The sequence below is a fragment of the Acinonyx jubatus genome, chromosome D4 (genome assembly GCF_027475565.1).
Source record: "Acinonyx jubatus isolate Ajub_Pintada_27869175 chromosome D4, VMU_Ajub_asm_v1.0, whole genome shotgun sequence".
NCBI lineage: Eukaryota > Metazoa > Chordata > Mammalia > Carnivora > Felidae > Acinonyx > Acinonyx jubatus.
This window is the reverse complement of record NC_069391.1, coordinates 50,295,448-50,318,344: the sequence shown is the minus strand read 5'-3', so window position 1 is coordinate 50,318,344 and position 22,897 is coordinate 50,295,448. Positions and strand designations below refer to the sequence as shown.

The following is a 22,897-nucleotide window of genomic DNA, read 5'->3' as shown; positions in this document are numbered from 1 at the left end:
TGACTGAGCCCCATATAGCTTCCATTTTTGAGTGACTACCATACCCAGCCACTTTACGTATAATTTTTTCTCATACAAGTGAACAGCATGGCTTCAAATTTTGTGGGTCCATTGACAAATGGATTTTTTTTGTCAATAAATACATTAGGAAAAAAATTGGAAATTTGCAACAATTTGGAAAAACAGATGAACTGTGTACATTTAGAAATATGGAAAAAATTAAGAAAAGGTTAATTATGTCATGGATACACAAAATGTGTGTAGATTCTAGTCTATTTTATCATTTACTGACTTAAGATACACACCCATCTATTATAAAAAATTAAAATTTATCAAAACTTACATACAAACACAGATTGTGCAATATCTCTTCATTTTTTATGTTGAATGTTAGTAATACCTATATCATCTATGGTGCTTTCTATCAGTAAGCAATATTGATATAGACATTTCATCTTATAAACACATGACATAAACTTGCTGTTTTGATAAATACAGTACAGGGCTAAAAATGTATTTTCCTTATGATTTTCTTAAGATTTTCTTGGTTCTAGCTTACTTTATTAGAAGAACACAGTACATAATATGTATAACACACAACATACTTTTAATCAACTGTTTATGTTATTGGCAAGGCTTCCAGTCAACAGTAGGCTATTAGTAGTTAAGTTTTTTTGGAGAGTCAAAAGTTACATGTGGATTTTCAACCGCACAAGGGGGTTGGTAGCTCTAAATCTCAACTTGTTCAAGGCCAACTGTATTTACAACGCTACTTATTAGGCATCATTCTCTTCATTTCACAGATGAAGGACTGAGGTTCAGTGATAGAACTTGCCCAGAAACACCAAGCTCTGTCTGGTGCTCCTACTCCTTCTGGTGAGGCTGAGTGGACAGAGACAGGAGCCATCTGATGTTCAGGAATGGTTCCCAAATGAGGCTGCATACCAGAATCACTTGCAGAGCTCTTAAAAGATACAACTCTTCATCCCTGTGCCCCAGAAACTCGGATTTATTAGTTCTCTGTATATAGAACACTCTCCTTATGATCCTGTTGTTTGGTCAGATTTATGAAGCACTTACAGATAGAAAAGCAGACAGGATTTAAGGTCAAAGGCCATGGATTGGAATCTGGCTCTTCTTTCATAACCTTGATCAAGTTGCTTAATCTTCCTGAATTCAATTTTTAAATCTGTGGGAAATGAGATTGTCTCGCAGACTATCAAGCGCTGAGATAATTCGTGTGAAAACATCTAATGAACTATATATAAAGTGCTATGAAAATGTAGACTACCTTGAACATTTTAAGTTGCAAAATATATCAAAGTTCTGGTTCCCTGTGTGAGATTTCATAACTTTCAAAAGTTTCTAGAAAGAGCTGAAGTAAGCAACTTCTTGTTCTGCTAAAAGCATTAAAAAAGAAAAGGAGAACTTCCATCATGTACTTCACCATCATCATTTCGTAATTGAAATGTTAATAACAAGGATGTAGTAACAACCTGATTTCAGAATTAAGGACAATAATGTGAATATGGTCTGCCTTATGAGAAAGTTACTACACTGTAGTTAGTTTTTTTTTTTTCCTCCAGAGCACAGAAATTGTTATAGTGCTTCCCAGACCAACATTTGGAAAACACTGCCTTTGAGATCTAGTCCAGCCCCGAGGAATATTGCTCCTAGGTATGATTTTCCCAGGATCTTACAGCTTGTTAATGGCAGGCTAGAGGTCACAGAATGTCAGTGTTTATCAACATTTTTGATTGTGCTCCCTGTGTTATTTCATCAGCATATCCCATGGGCTAAAATTTTGTTCAGCTTTAATGCTATCGTTTATATGTGAAAACAACAGGTTTAGTGAATATATCTTTTCAAACCACATTTCCCCCTTTCCCTCTCATCCTAGAATCTGATCATTGTTCCTGGGAAGTCATTGTGTTGGTGTCTCTGAGCTTACATCTCAGACAGAAATTCTGGGATTCTTATTTGCTTGTTGTCGTTCAAGTCTCTATGAAGTTGGAGTTGAGGCAGGGCTGGGTTAGGGATGGAGTTTGTCATCATCTGAACAGTTAGGAAAAAAGGCTCTGGAGTCAGACTGCCTGGTTTGAACCAAGGCGCCACCATTCATTGGTATGTGGTTTGGAGCCCGTTCCCAAGCCTCCGTTTCCTCATCTGCAAAATGAAGCTACGGTTTGTAAACTACCTGATAGGATTTCTACAAGGCTTAAGTAATTAGATGCTTACATTGCTTACCATGAGCTTGATAAACGCGAGCCTGCAATAGCAGTCTTAGTAACAGCGGCAGTGGCGGCCGCAGCAGCGGTGGTAGTAGTCGTACCCAAACTACTTCTTGCCGCTGACTTTTTTGAGTGCCTGGGTTAATGCAGTTATATGTACAAAAGGGGATACTGACTTCCCAATGAGTGAACAGACCTTCCCTTAATTTCCTGTGGCAACCTTCTTTTACTAATAGCTCCACATTGTACCATTATCAGCTCCTGATCCAGGGGAGTGAATTGCATCCTGTCCAGAGTTAATGAGCCATCACAAATAGGATCAGCTCTATTAGTACTGCTGTTATTCATTTATTTGCATTATCCAAATTGCCCCATGTATATTTGCCGTAAAGCACAAAGCTGGTTTCTGTTCTAAATGTATAAAAGTGAGTAGCATAAATTTACAGATAGAACATATGCTGCTGTTAAAAATAATTTTGAAGTTATTTTGAAGTCAAATTCAGAAAAGTGTGCTTTATTTTTATAATTAATGAAATTCGTCAGTTGCTACCTAATACGTGTACATCAAAAAAAGACAAAGTGCCATTATAAACCAGCTCTTTTGTAATGAATCCACACATTTGTAATATTGCTTATTGCTATTTTAGAAAATAAAGCATTTCGAAAAAGAAAAGAAGAATTTTTTCTAAGTAATACCTTGTAGAATAGAATATTGTTTCAAAATGAATAATACAATTAAAAAGTAAGCTGCAAAGTGGATCATGGGGTTTTGACATCTATACTATGGCAATGTTACAATGAACCATGCTTCTAACACAGAAGTTCTTTCCATTTTTAATAACTCCTGAGGTGAGTAGTTAGAAATGAATTAAATGGGATGATTATTTCTCCATCTCTGTCTGTGACCTAAGTCACCAGTATCAAATGTCTACCAGTTATTCTAACAGTGGTGATGTCAGAAACAAAGACTTGGCCATTTTCCTTCTGTGTTTTGCCATCTACTTCCATGTGGAAGCATGGTCCATGCTTAAAAGATTTAATGTGTATTCTTTCTTTCTCTCTCCTCCCTGTGATACAGTAAAGATGAAGTGTTAAGTGAGCTACTACTTACTAGTTAAATTTTGGCAAGTAACTTAGTTTCTGAACATTGTTTCAATTTCTTCTTCCAAAAACATTGCTAGATGTTGAGTACTGAGGAGACAAAGTTAAGTAAGACCTTTTCCTTCAGGAGTGATACTTTTGTAGGGTTATTGTGAATAATTTAGTTATTTAAAAAAAGTATTCATGTGACAAATATTTACTTAGGAATTACCTGTGGGTGTGCTCGATACTGAAGATAGATGAATGAAGAGGAGAAAACAACAGTCTCTGAACTTACACTCTGAGGAGGGATCTGACAAATATACAGAAAATTTTACTATCGTCACTATACTACATGCCTCTCCCTGAATACAAAAATGTACATTTGAGTCACTCAACTATATTCTCCTCACTGTAAACAGAGTGCCCTTTGTAGAGTATGGATTTGGCTTCATTTACCTGCTGTAATCATTTATATTGTGTGCTTTAGTTTCAGGGTAAAGAAAGCCCAACTTTCTTTATACAGTGGGTTTCTTTACTGGGTGGCGTAAGACAACAGAAGTTTATTCTTTCACGGTTCTGGAAGCTAGTGTCCTCCAAGCCATGCTTCCCCTGAGCCTCTGGGTAGACTCTTGCTTTGCCTTTTCCTAGCTTCTAATAGCGGCCATCAATCTTTGCCTTCGTCTTCACAGGTCCATCTTCCCTTGTGCCTGTTGTTTTGCCTTTACATGGGCTTCTTCTGGTGTCTCTTCTTATAAGAACACCAGTGATATTGGATTAGGGCCCTTTGTAATTGAGTATGACCTCATCTTAACTTGGTTATATCTGCAAAGAGGCTTTTTCCAAATAAGATTGCATTCGTAGGTGAGGAGGGGAGGGAGTGGTGAGAGAACTTCAACATCTTTTGGGGAGGCACAATTGAACCCACAATAGCATACATCTCTGTTTATTTCTGTATAGTAGTACAGACATATACATATATACACACATACGAATGTGGATATGCATCTACTTTTTTAAATGTTTTTATTTATTTTTGAGAGACAGAGAAAGAGAGAGAAGGGAAAGGGCAGGGGGAGGGCAGAAAATTCAAAGCAGTCTCTGTGTCTGATGCGGAGCTCAATCTCACCAACTGCGAGATAATGACCTGAGCCAAAGTCAGACGCTTGACCAACTGAGCCACCCAGGTGCCCCATACATATATTTTTCATAGTGCGTAAGAACCACATAGGGGAAATTAGCCTGTGGCCGACAGGTGGGATATTTAACTAAGGCATGGGGTCAAGACCTGCTCAGAGGAAGAGAACTGAAAAGACTTTAACCAGTGGCTAGAATTGAATGACAGTGGAAGGATAAAGGACTAAAGAGGGCATCAAGGCCTATGTCATGAGGAGATGTGTCAGGTGTATTAAGAAGACTGGGGACTTGTAATATTGAGGGCAAAAGAGTGCCTTTGAAATAACTCAAGGAGACGTAAGATAGGGTACGATGCGTATTTCAGAAAGAGAACTGTGTCTGCAGTGAGGGCAAAAGATTGGAAGGGGGCAGAAATTGTTGGTGGGATGAGGAGAGATTTTAATACAAATTAGGAGATGGAATCCATGGACTGGGTGACTCGTTAAATGCAGCAGGAGAGAAAATTGAGAGCTGAAGATCGTGCCTGGTTTTCTAGTTCGAACAATGTGTGTGCGTATGGTGCGCCCCTTCCTGGGAATGAAACATAGGACGAGGGTCGGGCATTGGTTTTAGGCAGTGGTGAGCAACGAGAAAGTAATGCATGTATCGTGTCTGTCTGCCATATGATATTCACACAGGGATTTTGCATCCTTTTTCTCCCCCTCTTAACTCTGCCTTCTTAATCGAAAGGTGTGTTTCCATTGAGTTTATATAGTCACAGGCCTGTTTATGCATGGTTAACCTTCTCGGGGGCCACGTACTCGTTAGGTAACAAGTCAATCTAAATGTTTGTCTCTTTCAGGAGAAAACTGAAGTCAAACTAATGCATACTGTTTTAAAGCTCCTTGAGGTATCCTCTCTCTTTGAAGAGCTAAGAGATATAAAAAGGGACATTTCCTAGGTCCTCATTCATCTCATGATATTTCCTTCCTGCCATCCCAGTTAGATCCTTTTCTTTAACTCACGTATCATGTCTACTCATGGAAAACGTTTCTCTGTTATATTGGAATGTTTTTTCCATCTTGCTATTCAGTTTGTGAGGTGGGAAACCTTTCTTCCTATAGCGTTCATAGAAAACCTTTTTTGAAAGTTGTATCCATTCAGTTTGCCCTTTGAAATTAAGCGTGGCTGGGAAAGACAGATTTTGTTTTCCCAAAGAGATTTAGTGAAGTAGATGAAGACAGAGTGAATCTAATGTAGAAAAAAAATTCAAATTGTTATCCTTTTCTGTGTCATATAGTCTTCAGAGTACACTGTGCATTTCACCATGTGTTTGTGCCAATTCTTTGGGATCTCTTCATGATTTCTATTTTACAACCGGGGCGATTGTGGCCCATAGAAATTCATACAACTACCAAAAGGTAAAGCTGCAATTAAAATCCTGTTTTCTCTCTTGCGTGTCACTCTTTCTTCTGGGAAAAGATATTTTCACAATGAAGCATAGTTTCAGTGAGCACACCTCATTGTTAGTAGGGATATAGCTGTGTATAACTCAGGTAAGGAACCCTATGGCTTAGGATTCCGTGTTTCGTTAAATGAAAGCCCTGCCAGGATCTGGCAACTTTCTTCAGTCATCTCATTATGCTTTGTTTCATCGATGATTCTTCGGGCCACTTCTTTGCAAAAATACTAAATGTACTAAATTTTACCTAATTATCTTTAAGAGTGTTTCAGTATTGTTAGCAACTACAAAGTTTGAGATTCCCCAAGACTACCCTCACTTCATACCAGCTTCAAGTTGGGCATCTCCAAACCTCGGGTTTGATAATTCACTAGAAGGACCCACAGAATTCACTGAAAGCTGTTGTACTCAGAGTTACAGTTTGTTACAGCAAAAGGATACTGATGAAAATCAGCCAAAGGAAGAAGTGCATAGAGCAGGCTCCAGAAGAGTTCAACTACACAACTGCCAGTTGTCCTCACCCAGTAGAGTTGTGTAGACTGCACTTGCTTCTCCTAGCAACGATGTGTGACAATACACATGGAGTATTGTCAAGCAGGGTACCGCCCAAGTCTTGATGTCCAGAGTTTTTATCGAGGTTTGCTCACATAGATGTAGTTGACCACCTGCATGGCTGACCTTAGTCTCCAGCCTCTCCAGAGGTTGAGTTGATACCATGTGGCCCAAAGCCCTCACCATAAATCACATTATTAGCATAGACTCTCTGGCATGGCCCACAACTCTCAGACAAACAAAAACACCCTATTGGTCAAGAAATTACAAAGGTTGAGAGATTACCTCCCAGGAGCCAAGGGTAAAAGCCACACGTCTCTTTGGGCAGAGGTTATCCTTTACTGCACAGTGACTTCTTGGAGCTATTTATTTGTTCAAAAAATACTTAATACTCACTCTTAGTCACTAGGGTATCCCTTAATATATAGTGATGACCAGGACTCAAGCCTACCTCTCAAGGAGTATTGTTTCAGAACATGGTCCAGGTTCATTCTTCTCACTGTCCAGTTTTCCCAGTACCATTTGCTGAAGAGACTTTTTTTCCCATTGGATATTCTTTCCTGCTTTGTCAAAGATTAGTCAGCCATATGTTTGAGGGTCCACTTCTGGGTTCCCTATTCTGTTCCATTGATCTATGTGTCTGTTTTTGTGCCCGTACCATACTGTCTTGATGATTACAGCTTTGTAATACACCATAAAGTCCAGAATTGTGATGTCTCCAGCTTTGTTTTTCTTTTTTAACATTACTTTGTCTATTCGGGGTCTTTCCTGGTTCCATACAAATTTTAGGATTGTCCTACAGCAGTCGTAGCTAAACTAAAAACTATGCCCTGCTTCTATTTTTTGTTTCTAATTTTGGAGACTCACCTTATTACCTATGCCGGTATTCCATTAGAACTACTGCAACATTTACACCAAATAGTTATTCGTGTGTGTGTGTGTGTGTGTGTGTGTGTGTGTGTGTGTGTGTCTTGAAACGTTGTGCAGAATAGTACAGCTGCTTTAGAAAACAGTCTGGCAGTTCCTCAAAATGTTAAACAGAGTTACCATATGAACAGGCAATTCCACTCTTGGGTATATACCCAAGGAAAATAAAAGCATATGTCCACACACACACAAAATTATACTCAGTTATTTATAGCAGCATTATTCATAATAGCCAAAAAGCAGAAACAACCCAAATGTCCACCAACTGATGAAAGGATAAATAAAATGTGGTCCATCTATATGGAATATTATTCTACAATAAAAAGGAATGAAGCGTGGATACACTCTATAACACGAATGAACTTTCAAAACACTATGCTAAAGTGAAAGAAGCCAATTCTATCGAGACAAAAAGTAAATTAGTGCTTGCTTAAAGCTGGGGATTAGAGTAATGGGGAGTGACTGCTAATGAGTATGGGCTTTCTTTTGGGGGTAATGAGAATGTTCTAAACCAGTGTTGGTGATAGTTACACGATTCCATGAATGTACTAAAACCATTAAATGTACACTTTAAGTGGATGAATTTTATGGTATGTGAATTATACCTCAAGAAAAGTGTTTTTAGGGGCACCTGGGCGGCTCAGTTGGATGGGGATCCAAAACTGGCTCAGGTCATGATCTTACAGTCCATGGGTTTGAGCCCTGCATCAGGCTCTTTGCTGATAGCTCAGCCTGGAGCCTGCTTTGGTTTCTGTGTCTCCCTCTCTCTCTGCTCTTCCCCTGCTCTCTCTCTGTCTCTCTCTTTCTCTCTCTCTCTGTCTCTCTGTCTCTCTCAAAGAATAATTAAAACATTTTTTAAAAAAAGAACATTGTTTTAAAAATGTAGTACAAAGATTCAAAAGTCTATGCACTAAATCTAAAGGCTGTGTTTTCTGTGACCTTAAATAGAGCGTGACCTCACTATTTGACAGAGTTAATATGACTAACCCATTATTCTACAAGGGTGTCGTCTTCATTCATTATTGTTTCAAGAAGTCATTTATGACCCTAATTATCTGTATGTATTAAAACTGATTTAGAAATTGGCACATGACAGGTCTTGAATGAATATATGCTGAATGAATGGATAGTGATATCAAACTGGAAGGCGCACATCTTTCCTTTTTTTTTTTTCTTTTGAGTGAAGCAAATTTGGACTTGAGAAGGTATTTTCCTAGTATAGTAAATTTTCAACAAAGCATTATCTGTTTAGCTGTATCAGATATTAACTCTGCTCCTTAATTCACTGAGTGATTTCACAGAAGACAGTTTGAAACTAAAATGAGAATTTACAGTCTTACAATTTAATGCTTCATTTTACATTTGAGGTATTTGAGGTCCAGCTAGCCTCAATCAAATTTTTTTTAATATAATTTATTGTCAAATTGGCTTACATACAACACCCAGTGCTCATTCCAACAAGTGCCCTCCTCAATGCCCATCACCCATTTTCCTTCACCCCCACCCCACCCCCCCCCCCGTCCACCTTCAGTTTGTTCTCTGTATTTAAGAGTCTCTTATGGTTTGCCTCCCTCCCTCTCTGTTTGCATCTATTTCCGCCCCCCTCGCCCCATGGATGCTTTTAAGTTTCTCAAAATCCACATATGAGTGAAAACATATAATATCTGTCTTTCTTGGGCAGTCATGATCCTTGTCTTCAAGAGGCTTCCAGTCTTAAGGTGATGAGGCTCAAACACAAATAACTATAATCAGCAGCAGCAGCATGTGAAAAGAGGGAGAAGATGAGTTTGGGACTTAGTCAAATATAAGCTGAAGTCTGACTTTAAACTTACTATCTGTGTGATCATGGAGTAATATATCAGCTCTTTAAGCCTCATTTTTCTCGCCTATGAAAAGGTAACAATGCCTAAGATTAATAATAAGAGCTGATCTTTATTAAGCTGTTCACCTACCAGGCAGTGTGCCGTGTAAGCACTTTACATATGTTACCTCCTTTAATTCTCTCGTGAGCCCGTGGGGGATTGTAATGCTACCATTTTATAGAGGAGGGAAATGAGGATTAGAGATTAAGTATTGTTGATTCAGTCATTCAGTTTATTGAGCATCTAACGCTAGGCATCTGGCTAGAAACTAGAGATACACTCCATGTACAGGATGCAGTGGAAGCAGGTAGGAAGAGTGTTGGAATTTACTTTTGAGGAGGCTGGAAGGCCTTGATGTCCCCTCTCAAGTTATCTTTTCCCCAGCACTCAGTCTTTCAGGGAAACTTCCCAGGGGAATTAATATTCATTCTCATCTCTTGTACCTGTTACTTTCTTGTTTCCTTTGTCTTTATATTAATTTTCATGACCATCTCGCCAGTTAAACTGAGACCCCCTTACTGGCAGACCCCCACCTTATTCTTTGTGTATTTAGATTGATTTGCACAATAGGAGACAGTTGTGTGGATGAATCGGCAAATCAATAAATCTCTCTGTTGACTGTTTTTGTCTCCGATGACCAAGCCCTCTCTAAATCACAAAAATTATTCATCCTGAATGTCTTTTTTTTAAATCTTTTTAAAAATATAATTTATTGTCAAGTTGGCTGACATACAGTGTATACATTGTGCTCTTGGGTTTGGGAGTAGATTCCCGTGATTCATCACTTACATACAACACCCAGTGCTCATCCCAACAAGTGCCCTCCTCGATGCCCATCACCCATTTTCCCCTCTCCCCACACCCCCCATCAACCCTCAGTTTATTTTAATTTATTTGTGCCTTGTTCTCATTTCCTTCAGGCTGAAACAAAGTCCATTTATATAAGTTAATTTTTTTGTTTGTTTTATGATACTAGGCTAGAAATACTTTAGAATTTGGGGACTCCTGCCATCCATTCTTTATTTACCATGACTTAGGTGATGGGCCAGGTCTACCCAGAACCTTTGCCATCAACATAACTGTTGGCTTGCTTAGTACATCACCCATATCAGATTCTCTGGATGAACCCTCATTGCTGAAGCCCTTAGATCCTTCCTGGGATTAGTCTCACAAAATGCAAGGTTTCCAAAGACCATAAATATCAATTAGGATTCCAGTATGATGTACTTTTTTCCCCAAATGTATATTAGAAAATAGATCTGAAGAATGTTTGCTCCTACAGGATATTCCATGGTTCAAGTAGATGATCCTCAGACATAGTTTTAATTAGTTCAGTTCTCTCCATAATTAATATAATTATTAAGTTTGTGGTCATAGGTCCTCCCAGAAACTTGAAATGCAAAGTTTAAGCATATGAGAAATTTGAAAGATTTGAAATTTTTCCTTAGGTTTAGAAAAAAAAAGTTAAATAGTAAAGTAAAAATCAGGAAAGCTTTTTGAAACTGGGTGTCTGAAGTCACTTCATATAATTGTTTAAAAATGTGAAACTGGGTGGTTCAGTCAGTTAAGCGTCCGACTTCGGCTCAGGTCATGATTTCATGGTCTGTGAGTTTGAACCCCACATCAGTCTCTGTGCTGACAGCTCAGAGCCTGGAGCCTGCTTTGGATTCTGTGTTTCCTTCTCCTTCTGTCCCTACCCTGTTCACACTGTATCTCTGTCTCTCAAAAAATAAATAAACATTAAAACAAAATTTTTAATATGAAAACTCAAATGTAAATATGAAGAGTAATTAGTAAGTAATTGTACACTAGCTGATTGGCATATTTCCAAAGAAATATCAAGTAAAGGTATAGTTTTTTTTTAATGTTGTAGCTACTTTAATTATCAAAATCCTTAATAAAAACAATTTAAAGCATCAGGTACCTTCCAGATTTTGAGCCATGAACATAATTTTACCCAAGTTTTAACATACTCATGGTTGCCACAGACTCTCCTGGAACATTCGTAGGAAGGGCTACTTGCCAGTATGAGGAAAATCCACCCAGACACCTAAAATTAGTGTCATACACCCCACCTGTTCTTTCTATTGCCTCTTGGTTGTACTGCCTTGAGGAGTTCAAATCAGGAAGGTACAAAGTGTTTTTTGCTGTGGGATGCCTATTTTCAATCCAAGGGAACACTTAAGAATCTGAGAAATCTAGACAGAAAGGCAAGAACCGGTCTGTGTGGTTAACAGAACCCAGAGGCCAAGACAAATTCAGAGGGCTTGGGAAATGTTTTGAACCTCTTTACAAAGCTAATCACAAAACAGTGGCTTTGAAAGAAACCTTGGAGATCACCAGCTGAATCTCCTCACTCGGTTTCTGAAGACACTGAGCATCAGAGCAGGCATGTGACTTACCCAAGGTCTCTGAGCAAGCAAGTAGTGGAGCCCAGATTCAAAGCTGGATGTCTTCTGGCTCCAAGTACAGTGCTCTTTAGTCTGTATTAAGGGCAAGTGCTTTTTGTATGTGTGATTTTAAGGACCTGTAGCGTTTAAAGCATTCTTCTGATTTGAATTATTTATTCATTTTGTTGGTCTCTTTTACCATTATTGAGTACATTTCAGTCCCTGAGCTAAATTTCCCTCCCTTGTGGCCAAATTATCACCAAACATTCCATTCACCTAAAAATTGTTGTACTATAAAAGAAAATACAAGTGGAAAACCTTGCCAACGATAAACATTCTAAAAAACTTAACACACACCACTTCCATTCCTGCAGAAATGCCAAGTGCAAACCTATTGCACCTGCAGGCTGTAGCAATCACACAGTGGCCAGGAACTGGTGGCTGGCTAGTCCCATGTGCACTTAGGTTTATGACTAAGTTTGAGTATAACTTTAGTTTCTTTGCCAGGAGAGTGACAGGTGATTTAAAGAAACAAACAAGTATTTTAGGGAAAGAGTGAGTGGGGAGTTAGGAAAGCTTGGGAAGAAATGGCCAAAGTCACACTGAAATGAAAGAACACAGCCAGTGTTTTGCTCTCCCAAGCTCTTAACTACCGCATATTTGACTGCTGTCTTCTTCGCATTGGGTACTCTCAGCTTCTGAGGGAGAAACTTCAGTATTACTGTTGGTTGTCAGAAAGGCTTGTTAATTTGTTGATTCTCCCATTCATGCAAACAGCTTTTTATTGAGTAAAATGATACAATGTCTTGCAGCCATTTCCAGTCTAGATTTTTATGTGACCTAGGTACGGATGAAGTTTTTTTTCTTTTTTCTTTTTATGTATAGTGATTGCAAGGACATGGTTTGCTGGGGTAAAGGATACAATTCAATTCGGCTAGTTAAGGCAAAGATATACTCAATGGTGAAGCAAGTTCAGCTCTACTGGCCCCTGCCCTCACCCTCCCCCAGGTATGCTCTGAGCAGGGTATGTGCAGCTAGTGCTGACAAGGTATTTGGAAGGGAGTAGGATACCATCAGGTCAGAGGAACAGTGAGTCTCTTCACGCATGGGTTTTTTTCAGAGAAACATTTTTATGCTCATTTAAAACATACTAATTTTAAAGTTTATTTATTTTGAGACAGGGTAAGTAAGAGAGGGGGAGAGAGGGGGAGAGAGAGGGAGTCAGAAAATCCCAAGCAGGTTCCGCACTGCCAGAAAAGACCCCAATGTGGGGCTTGAACCCACGAAACCGTGAGATCATGACATGAGCCAAAACCAAGGGTCGGATGCTTCACCAGCTGAACCACCCAGGCGCCCCATTAAAACATGCTTTCTTAGGGAGTGTGTGTATAGAATGGTTTCATCAGGGCTACGCAAGCATGGCCTGGTATTTTCCCAAGTATTCTCCAGGTTTCTCTCTATAATTTGGAGTATAGTTTTCGTTTTCTCCCTTTTCCTCAGAGGCTGTAGTCTGGTTTTGTAAAAATTTGAATTAGTTGCCAATATGTAAATATATTTCCAAGAAAAGTTCATATTCACAACATATCTTTTAAAAAATTAGATCTGCAATATTTGGTCTGCACTAGGACATAGTAGCCATTTGATAAAGCTGAATAGTTGCTCCAGCCATGAGATGGCGTGGACACTTCTAAGCCTGCATCGCTACCTGGACAGGCTGACTCTGCAGCTCTCTGTATCTCTGACCATTCCCCAAAGGATACATAGGCTAGATATTTTTATGGGCAAGGGCAAAGAGTTAAAATCATCATCATGGTAATTGTAAAAATAATAAAATAGTCCACCTCATATACTGAGCACTAACCATGCCGGGCACTGTGCCGAGTGCTTGACCTAAACCTCACACAAACCCGATCTATAACCCAAAGGGTTAATTTGCTTGCTTAAGGTCATATATCCTGGGAGTGGCTGAGTTAGTATTTGGACTCTGATGCGTCAGACTTGAAAGCTTATACTTTTGAATATCAGATAAAGAGCGCCTACTCAGGTTTTTTAAAACCTTAAGATAGGAAAATACAAACTCTTAACCTGTGCAAATGGTGATTTTAAAAGGAAAATAGTGCAATTTCTTATTGTTGAAAGTATGGATTTTATTTTTGTTACCTTTCCCTTGATTCCAGCCTTGTACTGTCTTTATTTTTTTTTTATTTTTTTAATGTTTATTTGTTTTTGAGAGAGAGAGACAGAATGTGAGTGGGGGAGGGGCAGAAGGAGAGGGAGACATAGAATCCGAAGCAGGCTCCAGGCTCTGAGCTGTCAGCACAGAGCCTGACGCGGGGCTCAAACTCACAAGCCATGAGATCATGACCTGAGCCGAAGTCAGACGCTTAACTGACTGAGTCACCCAGGTGTCCCAAGCCTTGTACTGTCTTTAAAGCCTACTTCTTTTTAAGTCCAGAATATTATAGATTTACTATTGGTTTCCTTTGGCATTATTTCCTTCACTTCTGTTTCTTTTCTTAAGGATTTCTCAAAACCTTTAACTCCTTTGCTTTTTTTTTCTCTCCTCTTTTAGTTTCATTTTTTTAATCAATTTATGTATTTTTGAGAGAGAGTGAGCACAAGTGGGGGAGGAGCAGAGAGAGAGAAGGAGAGAGAGAATCCCAAGCAGGCGCCATGCTATCAGTGCAGAGCCCAAAGCAGGGCTTAATTTCAGGAACCATGAGATCATGACCTGAGCCGAGAACAAGAGTCGGATGGACACTTAACCAACTGAGCCACCCAAGCACCCCTCTCCCCTTTTTAAAATGCTGGAGGCATACCTCTTGACAAAATTTTCTTCTATACACCTAGCTTCAGGATAGGAAAACAAATGCCCCTCCTAGCAAAATATGTATCTCTTTGTTAAAGTTATTTTGGTTACAAGCAATAGAAATGTATTCTGTTCAACTAAAATTCAAAAGAAAGGGTATTGAAGGGATAGATCAATGATAGGACTATCAACTATTTATTCAGAAAAACAGTTACTGGGTGGCTAGAATCAAAGAGCAAGCTGAAGGGCCAGACCTCGGGAAACATAGAAACTAGGGCAGCTTTGAGGTCCTTAGCTACAGATGTGCCCAGATCTGGATGAAGACTTCTGTCTTTCTCTGTCTCCAGTCACTTTTTAAATCCCAAGAAGACAATCTGGTCTGGTCTAGGTGTCTCTGTTATTGACCTAATTAGCCCTGACTAGGGGATAAAGCAACTAAAACGGTCATGGCCACTAGGGACCTCTTAGGGATGCTATATATGACTGTGCATATGGTGACAGTTTTATAAATTGCTTGTATATTTCTAAATCAGGGATTCAGTCTACATAAAAGTAGACTTTATTAAGTGTGTGTAGCTTCTGTGGGATAATGTAAAATTATTGACATAGGCTTTTAGAAATTTTAAAAGTCCAGACTTTTAGTTGTTTAGAAATTGTCTAAGAAATATCCCAGATATTTTCCCATAATAGGAAACAATCTATTAAGGCAATAGTTCTGCATTTGCCTTAAAATTCTACCATCTTCCATTATTATTAGTAATTCTAACAAGGTACTACAGTGTGGGCTCATGCACTTAAAAATGTCTTAAGAAATGGATATGATTTTGCTACTGCCTACTGCCTACGGGAGAGTAGTTACACCCTGAGTCATTCTCTTCCCTGGACAGTAAGGTGCACCCTTCATCCCTTAGTGGGAGAATCTGATGGGCTGGAAATGCTCAGAAGTTAATATTGATAGACAAGCCATGGAAACCTCTGTGTTGGTTCATACTAAAATCTTTTTGTACTAGGACAAGATGAACCTTCTGCTGCAAACATGAGCCTCCTCTCTTCTTCAGCCAAAAGTTCACCAGGGTTCGAACAATGTTTTAATGGATTCCAGCAAGACTTCTGTGGGCCTTTAAGGACGAAGTTTCTGGTGTGCAGCCCGGAGGAATGTGTCTAGCACAGTACCAGCACTAGAATCAGGACCCACCTGGCTTCAAGCCCCAGGCCAGCCTTCTAGTCTGCTTCCGATTTGGGGGGGACTTGGCAGGTTGCCTTTATTGTTCCAAAGTACTGCCGCCATTCCTTAGTTCACAGCTCACATCTCACCTCCTCTATCAACCCTTCCCAGGCTGATGAGAAACTAGTCCCATCTGTACCCCAAAGCTAGTACATAAAACCTTTTATTCTCCCATTCAAACAAACAGAGACAGACAATTCTCAGTTGTCCATATTGATACAGGAGTGTGCTCCTGTAGAGAATCTGTTACTGTATCTAATCTGTCAAGACTTTTCTTCCTCATAGAGAGGTGTTTGACACATGCAGATAAGTAGGTCAGACATGGAGAAGCAGGGGGACTGGGCGGCTGGCTAAGGGCACAACCAATGTGTTCGTGGTGGTGAATTCTGAGTTTTTGATACCTGTTCTGAATACTCCCATCTTCCTTCCTTATCCTAGGTCAGTGGGCAGCTTCTGAGGTAGCAAATTAAGTCACCTGAATAATGAATAATAATATTTTTATCTAAAATGAGAGCTCCATTTTTGAGTTTTAAAGAATAGCAGCGAACAATATTTAAAAACACACATTAGCATCTCCTTCTTGCCTTTCTCATTTCTTCAGCTTCCACAGCCGTATTTGTTGTTATAATTAATAGTGTTAGGAGCTTCTCCCATTGGTACACTTTAAGAGCGTTACATTGTTATAATGAATTCTCATAACAGCTTTTGAAGGTGTTATTGGAATTATATTACAGAAGAAACCAAGACATGGAGAAATGTGAGAACATGGACAAGGTCATACAGCTAATAAGTAACAGAATTTGCATTCAAGTTCAAATCCATCTGGGGGCGCCTGGGTGGCTCAGCCAGTTAAGTCTCCAACTTTGGCTCAAGTCATGGTCTCACAGCTCATGAGTTTGAGCCCCGCATCGGGCTCTGTGCTGACGGCTCAGAGCCTGGAGCCTGCTTCGGATTCTGTGTATCTCTCTGCCTCTAACCCACTCGCATTCTGTCTCTCTCAAAAATAAATAAACATTAAAAAAAAATTTAATAAAATGTTTTTAAAGTTAGCATTTTAACCATTTTAGATAGATAGTTCAAGTTCACCAGCATTAAGTACATATACATTGCTGTATATGTAATCATCTCTGCCATTCATCCCCAAACGTTTTTATCTTCTCCAGCTGAAACTCCATACCCATTATACAGTGATTCCCCATTCCCCCTCCTCTAAGCCCCTGGTAACTATCTTTCCATTTTCTGTCTCTATTAATTTGATTATTCTGGGTACCTCATATAATTGGAATTATACAGTATTTGTAATCTTGGTCTCTTATTGAACTTAGTTTAAAGTCTTCAAGGTTCATTACTCTTGTATCATGTGTAAGGTTTTCCTTCCTTTTTATAGCTTGAATAATATTCCATTGTGTGAAATGTTAAAATGATAAGCTGAGGCATATTAAAAAGTGAGTTTAGGGGCGCCTGGGTGGCTCAGTTGGTTGAGCGTCTGACTTCAGCTCAGGTCACGATCTCACGGTCCATGAGTTCAAGCCCTGTGTCGGGCTCTGGGCTGATGGCTCAGAGCCTGGAGCCTGCTTCCGATTCTGTGTCTCCCTCTCTCTCTGCCCCTCCCCCGTTCATGCTCTGTCTCTCTCTGTCTCAAAAATAATAAATAAACGTTAAAAATTAAAAAAAAAAAAAAAGTGAGTTTATTTGGGTGTTTTCCTATTAGAATCAGGCAGTATCACACTGGACATGGTTGGGAGCACTTACCAACAGGAGCCGGGGGAGAGACTTATTTAAAGAAAGTGCAGAAGCAAAGAAAGGAAATTATTTGATTGGCTATAACTTAGAGCCTAATTGACTCTTACTGATTGGCTGTCTTTGCTGTTTTGATTTTGTAACCTTGAGGCATTTATAGACTTAGATCTAGGTTTCCTTACGTAGGCTGCCATGGCATTACAGCCACATCAGTCTAATGGCCTCCTTGTTTAATTAATTTAATAGTATATACCACATTTTGTTTATCTGTTCATCAGCTAGTAGGCACTTGGGCTGTTTCCATCTTTTGCCTGTTGTGAAGGATGCTGTTATGAACATGGGCCTACAAATTATCTGGTTAAGTCCTCGCTTTCAGTTCTTCTAGGTATATATCCAGAGCTGGAATTGCTGGATCGTATGGTAATTCTATGTTTCATTTATTGAGGAATCTCCATACTGCTTTCCACGGCAGCTGTACCATTTTTCATTCTCACCAGCTCACCACCTACTCCTCTTGTACCCATACTTCTAGCTTACAAAGCTCTGTAAAGCATGGGCTGTGACTTCTCAGCTGTTTACCCTCCAACAGCCAGGACAATACATTCCCATAAAGGGTGTTGAGTAAAGGGCTTGCTCATTGTGATGGAGATCATGGCCCTGAAACTTCTTCAGCTTCTCTAGGCAATTTACAAAAGTTTGGGCTTGGGATTCCTGGAGCCTGTATTCTTCCCTACCTTTTCTCCCTCTGCTGCTCACAAGCTCAGAGAATAACCATGAAAATGGTGAGATGCTGTCTGCTGGAAAGAAAGAAAAGTATAGCTGTGCCTCTTTGCATACCAATGAGGTGTTTCAGAGGGCTGCGGCCTGCTGTGTATGCGGGTGTTGATTTATGATAGCATGTACACGTTTGGCAGGCTGAATCCACGTCTGCAATTTAAATGACCACTTACAAAATGGAGCGTTTTCTTCAGATCTAATTGGACCCAATGCCAGCATTGTAGTTGAGAAAGCAGTTATGTCTGAAAGAAAGTTCGAGTCCCATTGCAAAAGAAGTGGGTCTTGTGGAACTACCAGATAAGCACTTAGTCCAGAAACGTAACCTTGACAATGTACACATTTTAAAGCAATGCGTGATTATATTCAGCCGGGGATTCTGCCCTCTCTTTAGGAAATCTTTATGGAAATGGGGTGGACAGGCACAGAGACAGAATTGCTCTTTCAGGGGCATAAGTGGGCTGCCAGCTTCCCACCTAACTAACGCTTCCCATGGTCCTCATTTTTTACTTGTAGTTGTCCTATGACAGGAATCTTGAACATTTCTGGAGCTGAAGTTGCCAGTGTTCCTGTTTTTTGGAATTATGTGAGGTTCTCAAATAAAAACTAATACGAGAATACTCTGTTCACATGCTTTCCAAATGTTTTTATTTTGCCTCTGACAGAGAAGGTCAGGACTGTGTGTCATGGTGCTTTGGTATCAGAACGCATCCTTCTTGCCTCACGAATTGGCCTCTGACCCAAGCTGGGTGGAGGGAGCAGAGGCAGGTACTGTATGTGTGAATCAGGTGTTCAAGTCAGGATGCTAGAGAATTGGCCGTGTGTCATCCTGGGCTTTCTTCCTGACACTGCGTGGTACAAATCAAAAGTTCGCCTGGAGGTCGTACTCAATGGCTACTGGCAGGGCTTTTGAGGTCTTTGCCGGGTCAGGCCGCCCATATGTGAGCTGTGTTTGGGCTGAGTTCAGCTCCTTTCCGTCTTCTCCCTCCTCACTGCCCCCCTCCTTCCCCTTAGTCTTGCCAACTGCAACTGAAGATGTTTTCCCCTCTGCTTAAGGTAATAGCTGACTTAATGCCAAAGCCAAGCTACAGGCAAGCATTGAAAATAAATTTGCGGAGGTGGGGGGGAGGGGCTTCATACTATTGGAAAAAGCCTTGGAATCTTTTTTTGGAAGTTTTTGTGTCCCAAGAGACTGTCCTGCAGAACCATCTTCCCCTTTTGAATGTCCTTAGTTGGGTCTAAGAAACAAACGTAGTGAACATTATTGTTACATGATAGGCTAGGTTTTAAAGCAGAGGTACAAACATTCCCCGAAAAACTATGTCTTAAAACAGTGTGCTGTCATCTAAGAAGCTGCTACATCCCAGCGGTGCTTCCCTACTCCTCTGAGTATACAGACAGCTGACTTAAAAGTCCTCTGGTAACCCTTTTGCACTGCTGACAGGGATGCAAATTGGTGCCGCCACTCTGGAAAACAGTATGGAGGTTCCTCAAAAATTTGAAAATAGACCTACCCTATGATCCAGCAATTGTACAACTAGGTATTTATCCAAAGGATACAGAAATGCTGTTTCAAAGGGACACGTGCTCCCCTATGTTTAGCACCCCTATGTCGATAGCAGTGCTATCGACAATAGCCAAAGTATGAAAAGAACCCAAATGTCCATTGATGGATGAATGGATAAAGAAGATGTGGTATATATGTATATGTATATACACACACATACATACATATGTACACACAGTGGAATATTACTCGATGATCAAAAAGAATGAAATCTTGCCATTTGCAACAACATGGATGGAACCAGAGTGCATTATGCTAAGTGAAATAAGTAAGAAAGACAAATATATGATTTCACTCATATGTGGAATTTAAGATACAAAACAGATGAACATAAGGGAAGGGAGGCAAAAATAGTATAAAAACAGAGAGGACGACAAACCATAAGAGACTTAAATACAGAGAACAAACTGAGGTTTGCTTGAGGGATGTTGGGTGGGGGGATGGGCCAAATAGTCAAGGAGCATTAAGGAGGACACTTGTTGGGATGAGCACTGGGTGCTATATGTAGGTGATGAATTACTAAATTCTATTCCTGAAATCATTATTACACTGTATGTTAACTAACTTGGATTTAAATGAAAAAAAAAGTCCTCTGGTGTATCAGACCACCCAGTGTAATAGGAATGAAGTATTAGAAAGAGGTTGGAACCCGAAGTCTGCCATTTTCTAGACAGGTGACAAAAAAATCACCTAGGTTTGTCATCTGTGCAGTCAGTTTGTGTAAGGCTTGGTGAACTCAGCAAAACATCAGTCAGTACCTGGGGGACATAGTCGTGGCTTCCTGATAATCATGATACTTTCCCCTTCACTAGTTATTTATTGTTGTCTCTTCTTGACATCACATTTGACAAGTGAGAAACATCCTTTGCCACAGTCTACAATTTCTTAGTATAATCTCCCACTCTTAAGAATAATTGTGGCTGACACTATTTATTTTCTACCTTCCTTTCGACTCTGATGCAACACTAACCACAAAACAGGAGGCTTCATGGACTGCAGCTGGGAAGACCACACCTTGCTAAGGCAAGTGACAAGGGAATCCATGTGTCCTTAGTCTTAACACTTTCATTGGAAAGAGTTTAGAAATAGAGGTTAGAAATCATCTGAGAACTCAATGCCCGCATGTTCTGGGCAGCACCATATTCATAAAAGCTATAATGCTGATACTAACAAATATTTTCATCTGTTCTTTTAAATTTTTTTTAATGTTTATTTATTTTTTGAGAGAGACAGACTGAAAGCTGGGGAGGGGCAGAGGAAGAGGGAGAAACAGAATCGGAAGCAGGCCCCAGGCTCTGAGCTGTCAGCACAGAGCCCATCGTGGGGCTCAAACCCACGGACTGTGAGATTATGACCTGAGCCAAAGTCTGACACTTAACCGACTGAGCTACCCAGGTGCCCCTATTTTCATCTATTCTTTGGTAAATATCCCAGTAAGTGATTCCTTCTAACATGCCTGCATCTACAGGAAATAGTTTAATACAAGTGGAATTTTAATATAGAAAATGGCAAGAAGACTAGGTCAAAACCATGCAAAGAATCCATTTGACATGACAGCACTTGAAAACCTTAAAATCAGTGGTTAAAGCATGTTTTTCTAGCAAATGTGGTATTTAGTAGGCCCAGTCTTGCAGAATTGGGGGACATTTCTATTTTAGATTCACATAGTTGTATTGATAAGGACACATTGCATATTATTTTAATATAAACCAATTATCCAAAATTTATATAACTTATACATAATACATACAGAAGATATGTTACTTGGTTTAGTATTTGTCAAATTATGACTGTTGCATGAGCCATGAAAATCTCCCCTCTTCTTTACCCCTGGTCCACCAGGAAGCAATAATGTGAGGGCATTGAAACAGGTAATTGGGTATCTTCATAGAAGTTAGAAGATAGCACATAGATAAGCTTTCTGTGCTCGTTTTTTAGGTAGTTTTAGAAAACTGACTAAAAACCAATTATACCTATTACAAAAACTTGAATCTTAAAATATGTCGAGATTTAAATGTAAATTTTTAGACATATGCTAAGTATCAAATTCCATCAGATTTGAAATTTATAGTTTCAGCTGATTTTAAACTAGGACTATTATAGGAAAGAATAATAGTTCATTTTTATGAATGTGAGTGGGTGACTAGTAGAATTTTCTTGATCTTTCTCAATGGGAAAAATGTATGCAGTCATTTCTTTTTATCTCGGGGCCTTTGAGTGAATTTGGTTTTGTCTAAAATGAAAGAAACGGCAGTTTATTTTTGCCACAGTCAGTATTGTAGTGATTCAGCAAAATACAACAGATTATCATAAACTCACAAGCCTAGATAGAGTTTGAAAGGGTGACCAAGTGGATAACCGTCAGTCTTCTTCCCACTCAATCCAGTCACCACATCCAGAGGCTGACCTAACATCAGATTTAGGAAATATAGAGCCCATTAAAAATCAGTAAGTCCATGTTTCTCTTACGACTTTGTGACTGCTATTTGATTGGTTTATTGCTAATTCTGATTGAGAAACCATTCTAATTCCCAGTTTTGAGCAGGCTACTTTTCCTTAAAAAAATAAATAAATAAAAATTTTAACTGATTTGTTTTGGTTTGCACATTCATATTCAAGGTTTGTTCCCCATTAACACAAATAGATTTTTTAATGTTCCTCCGACGAACTGGATTTGCTGACTACTCGCTTTCTTTCATTAAACTCAGCTGTCATATATTAACACATATATTAACATGTTCCTATGGGTGCAGACTCCCATGGAGAAAACAGGACTCCAAACTCTTGCTCCCACCTCTGAAAATATATTTTGCCCCAGACTTCAGGTTTTAGAAGACTGAATTTGAGAAATCTCTTTTGTGTTGACAAATAACGCTTAGTAATTGTTCTTCTCTTAAACATATTTGAAAGTGGTCTCGAATTAACTAGGTTAGTAGTCTAGAAGTAGAGCTAAGGAAGGATATTTTAAGAATCCTAAGCATTCTTCTATCATTTGAGTGGACTGCAGAGGACATTATTTGCTACTCCAACAGCAATCCCAGAGAGGCTTTTTACGTTTCTAACAGAGTCCTTAAAAAGTCCCAATTATCATTTCCTGAAGAGTCAATCAAGCTTGCTGCTATTTCACTGGCCACTTTTGCAAGGTAGAGGGAAATTTAAAAA

At 39.4% G+C, this 22,897-nt stretch overlaps 1 protein-coding gene across 9 annotated transcripts in view; it reads left to right on the top strand.

Moving 5' to 3' along the window:
- ADAMTSL1 (ADAMTS like 1) overlaps positions 1–22,897 on the top strand; it is an 872,819-nt gene that overhangs the window by 588,063 nt on the left and 261,859 nt on the right. The gene's annotated exons all lie outside the window — the stretch shown is intronic.